This window comes from Otolemur garnettii, unplaced genomic scaffold (assembly GCF_000181295.1).
Source record: "Otolemur garnettii isolate 467f Iridium unplaced genomic scaffold, OtoGar3 scaffold00007, whole genome shotgun sequence".
NCBI classification, from domain to species: domain Eukaryota; kingdom Metazoa; phylum Chordata; class Mammalia; order Primates; family Galagidae; genus Otolemur; species Otolemur garnettii.
Genome location: NW_003852402.1, coordinates 24,568,921 through 24,575,384, shown reverse-complemented (window position 1 = coordinate 24,575,384; position 6,464 = coordinate 24,568,921). Strand labels below are relative to the sequence as shown.

The window sequence follows — 6,464 nt, the reverse complement described above, 5'->3', positions numbered from 1 at the left end:
TCGAACCCGCCACCTTAGGTGTACGTGGCTGGCGCCTTAGCCGGTTGAGCCACAGGCGCCGAGCCCACAAATATTAATTGTAAGTGTTACAGTTTAGTGGGGAACACAGACAAGTTTGTTAATAATAATGTGGAAAAGGAAAAACTATCCTAGTTTCTAGGTTTCAGACTGAGTCCCTGATATGAAGGAAGTCTCCACAGATGTTCACTAGGCATCTTCCACAGGCACAACTCCTAACAGTGCCTCTTCTTGTGAGGAGAGGCACTGTTCATCACCATTCTAAAAAGAGTGCCAGAGTTATATACACAGGTCATTACAAAAATCAAAAATCAAGAAACATAAAGTCCACTTTGACAGAAACAAATGAAGCCCTCCCAGCAACACCAGTAAGCCGAGCAAGTTAAAAATTGCACAAATGAATCAGAAAAGACACTGTGGACTGTGTTTCTTGTAAAGCAAAATAATGGACTATATCAGTCTGTCTCAAAACCTGCATAGTGACTCTCATACAGCTGCACAGTAAAGCTGGAATCCATGTCACGCACACTCATCCCAAACACACTATTGGACCCTCCAGGGCTCTGTATCTGAGGATCAGCTAATGAAGCAGACTTTCCTAGTTCAGCTTTTCACCCCTAAATGCATGCATGGGTACACACACACTTGCACACCAGACACATGCACATACTCATGTGCCCAAGCATTCCAAGTAGTAGTAGCTGTTGACAGCATGCCATTAGAATAAGCCTCCAGGAATAGGTTGACAAGGCAGAGGTCATATAGCGAAGAGCCATTCTTAGCTCCCTTGGAAACTGGGCTAACTGGTCCAACTGGCCCAGCCTCCCCATATCTGGCTGACTTGCCAAGGCAGGCTGCTGGGCTTCTTGTTCATTAGTACAGAATGAGGAGATGGAATTGGGAAGACCCACAACCAACACTTGAGAACAATCAGAAGTGTCAGGACTCCAGCTAGGAGGAGTGGGAGCCACCTCAGAGTTTGCACATTTCCAGTGTGGGCATAGAACAGGGCTCAAAACAAATAACTAAATCTCAGCAACAGAGTGGAAGAATATCAAAGGCTGGCTCGGTGCCCGTAGCACAGCGGTTACGGCGCAAGCCATATATACTGAGGGTGGCAGGTTCAAACCCAGCCCGGCCCACCTAAACAACTGCAACAAAAAATAGCCAGGCATTGTGGCAGGCATCTGTAGTCCCAGCTACTCAGGAGGCTAAGGCAAGAGAATAGCTTCAGCCCAAAAGTTTGAGGTTGCTGTGAGCTATGATGCCATGCACTCTACCGAGGGCAACTATATCTCAAAAACAAACAAACAAACAAACAAACAAACAAACAAAACCAATTATCAAAGGCTGCCCTCAGCAAGTCCCTTCAGATTCAGAGAAGATTCTACCACGAATCTCTAGAGTGTTTCACCTTGAGGTGCAACTGAAATCCTCTCAAACTGAGCTGGCCTATCTCAAGGAAGCTTTTAGAGTATTTGGAATAATAGGTCTGAGAGTGTGTGTGTCTGTGCACTCACATGCGAGTGTGAGTCCACATATAGTACCTATGAATGCACACACATTTGTTGAGTGGGTGTGGGGTTTGAAAAGAGGGAAGAATTTTCTAAAATGAAAAATTTAAAAGGATTAGGAATAGGTACTTGAAAGTAATACAGCTGATTAATAAAAGAGGGAAAGGTACAATAGTCACCCCATTGTTGGGGAAGGAACGATAGCCAGGAAGTGGGTGAGGGCCAGATCTGCCACCCAGGAGCTGGGAAATGAGAGTCCTTGATGAAAACAACTGCCTCCCTTCTTTTGTCTCTTCTCTTGCTTCCCTCCTCCTACTTCTCCTTTCTTTCCCATATTCTCATGCAATGTGTCCCACTGTCAAAAATGAGGTGAGTGGGCAGAATTTTTGAACAATGTGACAGAAATAAAGCACTTATAGACTGCCATTATTCCCCACACCAGAAAACATGCCTGCCACTTTATTTATGAGCAGCAACGGCTGGCAGAATGTCAGCTTCACAACACATATTTATAAACCCAACCAGAAAACCAAGTCTAATTACCACTTCCAAGCCCACACTTCAATGCCTAGACGTGAGTCTATTTTTCTACAACTTTCTACAAATGGACCTTTGGAATTATTCTTAAAAGAAAGCTATGTCTCTCAAGTATAAAAACCTGTAATCACTGGGAGAAAAAAAGGCACACTTTCCCTTCCTACCAACATTAAGACCAAAAATTAAGATATAAAAGCCCTAGTGAAAAAAACTTTAAGGCAAAATATCTTACATTCTATAAATGTCACATTAATCAAATATTCAGAGTAAATAGCTGTAATTCAGGAAAGTTCCATTACCTTTTAAAAGCAGTGCTTACTTTTCTAATTCCTTTAACACACCCCTAGACAAAGAATCTTTTAGTTATTAGGTAAAGACCAACCACCCTTGCATCTCTAAAAAGACTGACTTTCCTCAAGGTGTTGGCAATGGCAGTACCCTTGCCCTCCTCTTGCCTGAGGACCAAAAGTTGGACCTTTGGATTCTCCAGCAGGCGATAATTATCACCAAGTTGATTAGTTCAATAATAGGGCCCTAATACTTGTGCAAAATTGTTTCTTAGAAGTTTCAGGTAGCTGGTCATTCCTTGGAAAAGCCTCTGCCAGGTTTAAAGAAACAATGCTTCTTTAAGTCAGAAGTTACCAAATTGTCTCAGCCCTGTAATATCCAGACCTCTCTAAAAGAAGCTGGAATAGAAAGGGTACTATATCTTGAATAACCTCAAATCAAATTGGCTCTAATCAAATAGTAAGTTAAATTCAATATGGTGGGGGCATTGATTGAATATAGGAACTGAAGGATGCTTGGAGAAGCTCTAATCCCATTTTACAGAAAAGGTAACAATAATTGCTAAGTAACAGTGATTGCTTATTGCGCACATGCTATACTCTACAGACTGTGCTCATGTATTTAGCAGCATGATTTCATTTAATGCTTTCCACAACCCTATGGGACAGATTCTATTAAGATCCCCATTTTAGGCTCGGCGCCTGTGGCTCAAGTGGCTAAGGCGCCAGCCACATACACCTAAGGTGGCGGGTTCGAATCCCCAGCTTGGCCCGCCAAACAACAATGATGGCTGCAACCAAAAAATGGCCGGGTGTTGTGGCGGGCGCCTGTAGTCCCAGCTACTTGGGAGGCTGAGGCAGGAGACTCGCTTGAGCCCAGGAGTTGGAGGTTGCTGTGAGCTGTGATGCCATAGCACTCTACCCAGGGGGATAGTTTGAGGCTCCGTCTAAAAAAAAAAAGATCCCCATTTTAGGGGCAGCACCTGTGGCTCAGTGAGTTGGGCGCCAGCCCCATATACTGAGGGTGGCAGGTTCAAACCCGGCCCCGGCCAAACTGCAACAAAAAATAGCCAGGCGCAGTGGCGGGTGCCTGTGGTCCCAGCTACTCAGGAGGCTGAGGAAGGAGAATTGCCTAAGCCCGGGAGTTGGAGGTTTCTGTGAGCTGTGTGATGCCACGGCACTCTAGCGAAGGTGATAAAGTGAGACTCTGTCTCTACAAAAAAAAAAAAAAAAAATCCTCATTTTATAGGAGGAAAGTAAGGCTTTGAGAACCTCAGTGCCTCAAATCCCATGTTTGGCAAATGGGAGCATGGGAGTCGTGTGAACTCCAGAGCCTAGGCGCTAAACCTATATACCATGTTAACTTTTGTACCCTGGATCACACAGCTAAGAAATGATAGGGTCAGGATTAGACACAAGCCTGGGATTCCCAGACTATTGCTTTGCACCAGCATGCTGGAACAGTGAATATAAACAAAACCATAGGCCTAGAGTGTCACCAGCCATAGCCCAGAGATCTGATTGAGGCCCAGACAAAAAGTCCATATTGAACCTGTCTAGGGAGTAAGCTCTGCTTTAAGAAGTGCCTAGGGACCTGGTCTGAGATGGTGTCACTAGATTTGTCAGGCCAGACTTCCTTTGATTGTGATTGATTGACAGAGTCTATCCCGAGGTGGACTTTCCACTGAGAAGTTTCTGTCTTTCTTCATACCCTTAATTTCCCTGGGTCTGACTTGATAGTAAACATTTATAATGTTCCATGCTTAGTGAATGTGGTAGAAATCTGGTAGGGTAAAAAGGCTGAAAGATCTAATTCACCTAAAATTGCATTTCCTCCAGTAAGCATTTACTTAATCTCAAAATATCACTCTCTCTCTCTGTCTCTCTCTCTTTTTTTTTTTTTTTGAGATAGAGTCTCACTATGTTTCCCTTGGTAGAGTGCTGCGGCATCACAGCTCACAGCAACCTCAAACTCTTGGGCTTCAGCAATTCTCTTGCTTCAGCCTCCCAAGTAGCTGGGAGTATAAGACCCCATGCCCAGCTATTTTTTTCTGTTATAGTTGTCACTGTTGTTTAGCAGGTCCTGGGCTGGGCTCGAACCCACCAGCCTCTGTGTATGTGGCCGGTGTCCTACTCACTAAGCCATGGGCACTAAGCCTCTTTTTCTTTCTTTTTTTTTTTTTTTTGAGACAGAGTTTCACTCTGTCACCTTGGGTAGAGTGCCGTGGCATCATAGCTCAGAGCAACCTCAAGCTCTTGAGCTCTAGTGATCCTCTTGCCTCAGCCTTCCAAGTAGCTGGGACTATAGGCACCTGCCACAATGCCTAGCTATAATCTCATGGTATCCCTAATGCAAGTAACCAGGGGATGTTAAAATTTGGCTGCTTTTCTTACACAAGTGTTTTGTAATATATACATTGTAAAATTACATATGCTCTTTTTAAAGTTTGGATTTTGTATATGACAGATTCCTTGGGAACAAATTCTAGGAACCTTACCAATTCTCATTGTTTAAAAAACACTTCCTTGACAGAGTTTATTACTATGGGTCATGTTTAATGGCCTCTTATCCCTGCTGCTATGTGCCAGCTAATTTCCTCCTCCATCTTCTCTGCCAAGCCACCTCTTCTTGGTTCTTAACTCACTTGTTTCAAGCAACCACCTCTGATGGCACTGGATTATTACAGATTGGTGTATATTGTGTTGATTTCAACTACAATGATAAACAGAGACATGTTATTATCTCTAAATGACTGAATACATTGAACTTCAGGGCATCCAAGTACCTTGTCCTATGCCCATTGACCAATTATGTGTTCTGACTCTGACATTAGGACTATTTTTCTTTCAATTAAAAAAAATGCTTTATTTTTTTAGAGCAATTTTAGGTTCATAGAAAAATTAAGCAGAAAGTACACAGAGTTCTCATAGGCCCTCTACAAATTTGGTTTTCATTTCATTAAAACATGCTTTCTGCTCTACATCACTTTGGAGGCCTTTTTAAACTTAAAAGCTAATTCTCAGTTCACCTAGATGAATAAATTGGTAAAAGTGGCCAAAATGCTTTTATGTAGAAATCCTCTCTGTTTAGAGGATTTTCTCTATCAGATATTAAGACATAAAGACTAATACTTACTAGATGCTTGCTTGTGTTAGGAATCTTTACACAACCCTACATTGTAGCCACTATTATTACCCCGATTTTACAGATGAGGAAAGTGAAGTGTATATAAATTAAGTGACTTTGCCAGGTCACATGAATGGATGGAGCTGGGATTTTAACCTCATCAGTTGGGCTTTAAGACCTTTTTGTGTCTGCCTCTTTTACATGGTATAATCTGAATAATTGAGGCATCAGAAGACTTAAAAGGCAGATCAATGCAATAAAAAAGATAGCACTTAGACTGGGCAACATAGCAAGACTCCACCTCTAAAAAAAAATTTTTTTTTTTGAGATATAGTTTCTTTTTGTTGACCTGGGTAGAGTGCCATAGGTGTTAAAGTTCACAGCAAATTCAAACCCTTGAGCTTGAGCAATCTTCTTGCCTCAGCCTCCTGAGTAGCTGGGACTACAGGCATGTGCCACTAGACCAGCCTAGTTTTTCTATTTTTAGTAGAGATGGGGTCTTGTTCTTGCTCAGGCTGGTCTTGAACTCCTGAGCTTAAGAAATCCATTGAGGCCTTCCAGAGTGCTAGGATTATAGGGGTGAGCCACCTGTGCCTGGCCTGTGTAAAAAAATTAAAAAATTAGCCAGGCATGGTGGCACATGCCTATAGTCCCAGCTACTCAGGAAGCTGAGGCAGGAGGAGCACTTGAGCCCAGGAGTTTGAGGTTGTTGTGAGCTATGACACTACTGCTCTATCCAAAATGACAGGGCAGCACCTGTGACTCAGTGAGCAGGGCACTGGCTCCATATACCGAGGATGGCAGGTTCAGACCCAGCCCCGGCCAAACTGCAAACAAAAAATAGTTGAGCGTTTTGGTGGGTGCCTGTGGTCCCAGCTACTTGGGAGGCTGAGGCAAGAGAATTGCCTAAGCCTAGGAGTTGGAGGTTGCTGTGAGCTATGATGCCATAGCACTCTACCGAGGGCCACAAAGTGAGACTCT

General features: G+C 43.2%; 1 protein-coding gene across 1 annotated transcript in view; it reads right to left on the bottom strand.

The window, feature by feature from the left end:
• Nucleotides 1-6,464, bottom strand: part of LOC105888473 — a 49,267-nt gene that overhangs the window by 1,553 nt on the left and 41,250 nt on the right. The gene's annotated exons all lie outside the window — the stretch shown is intronic.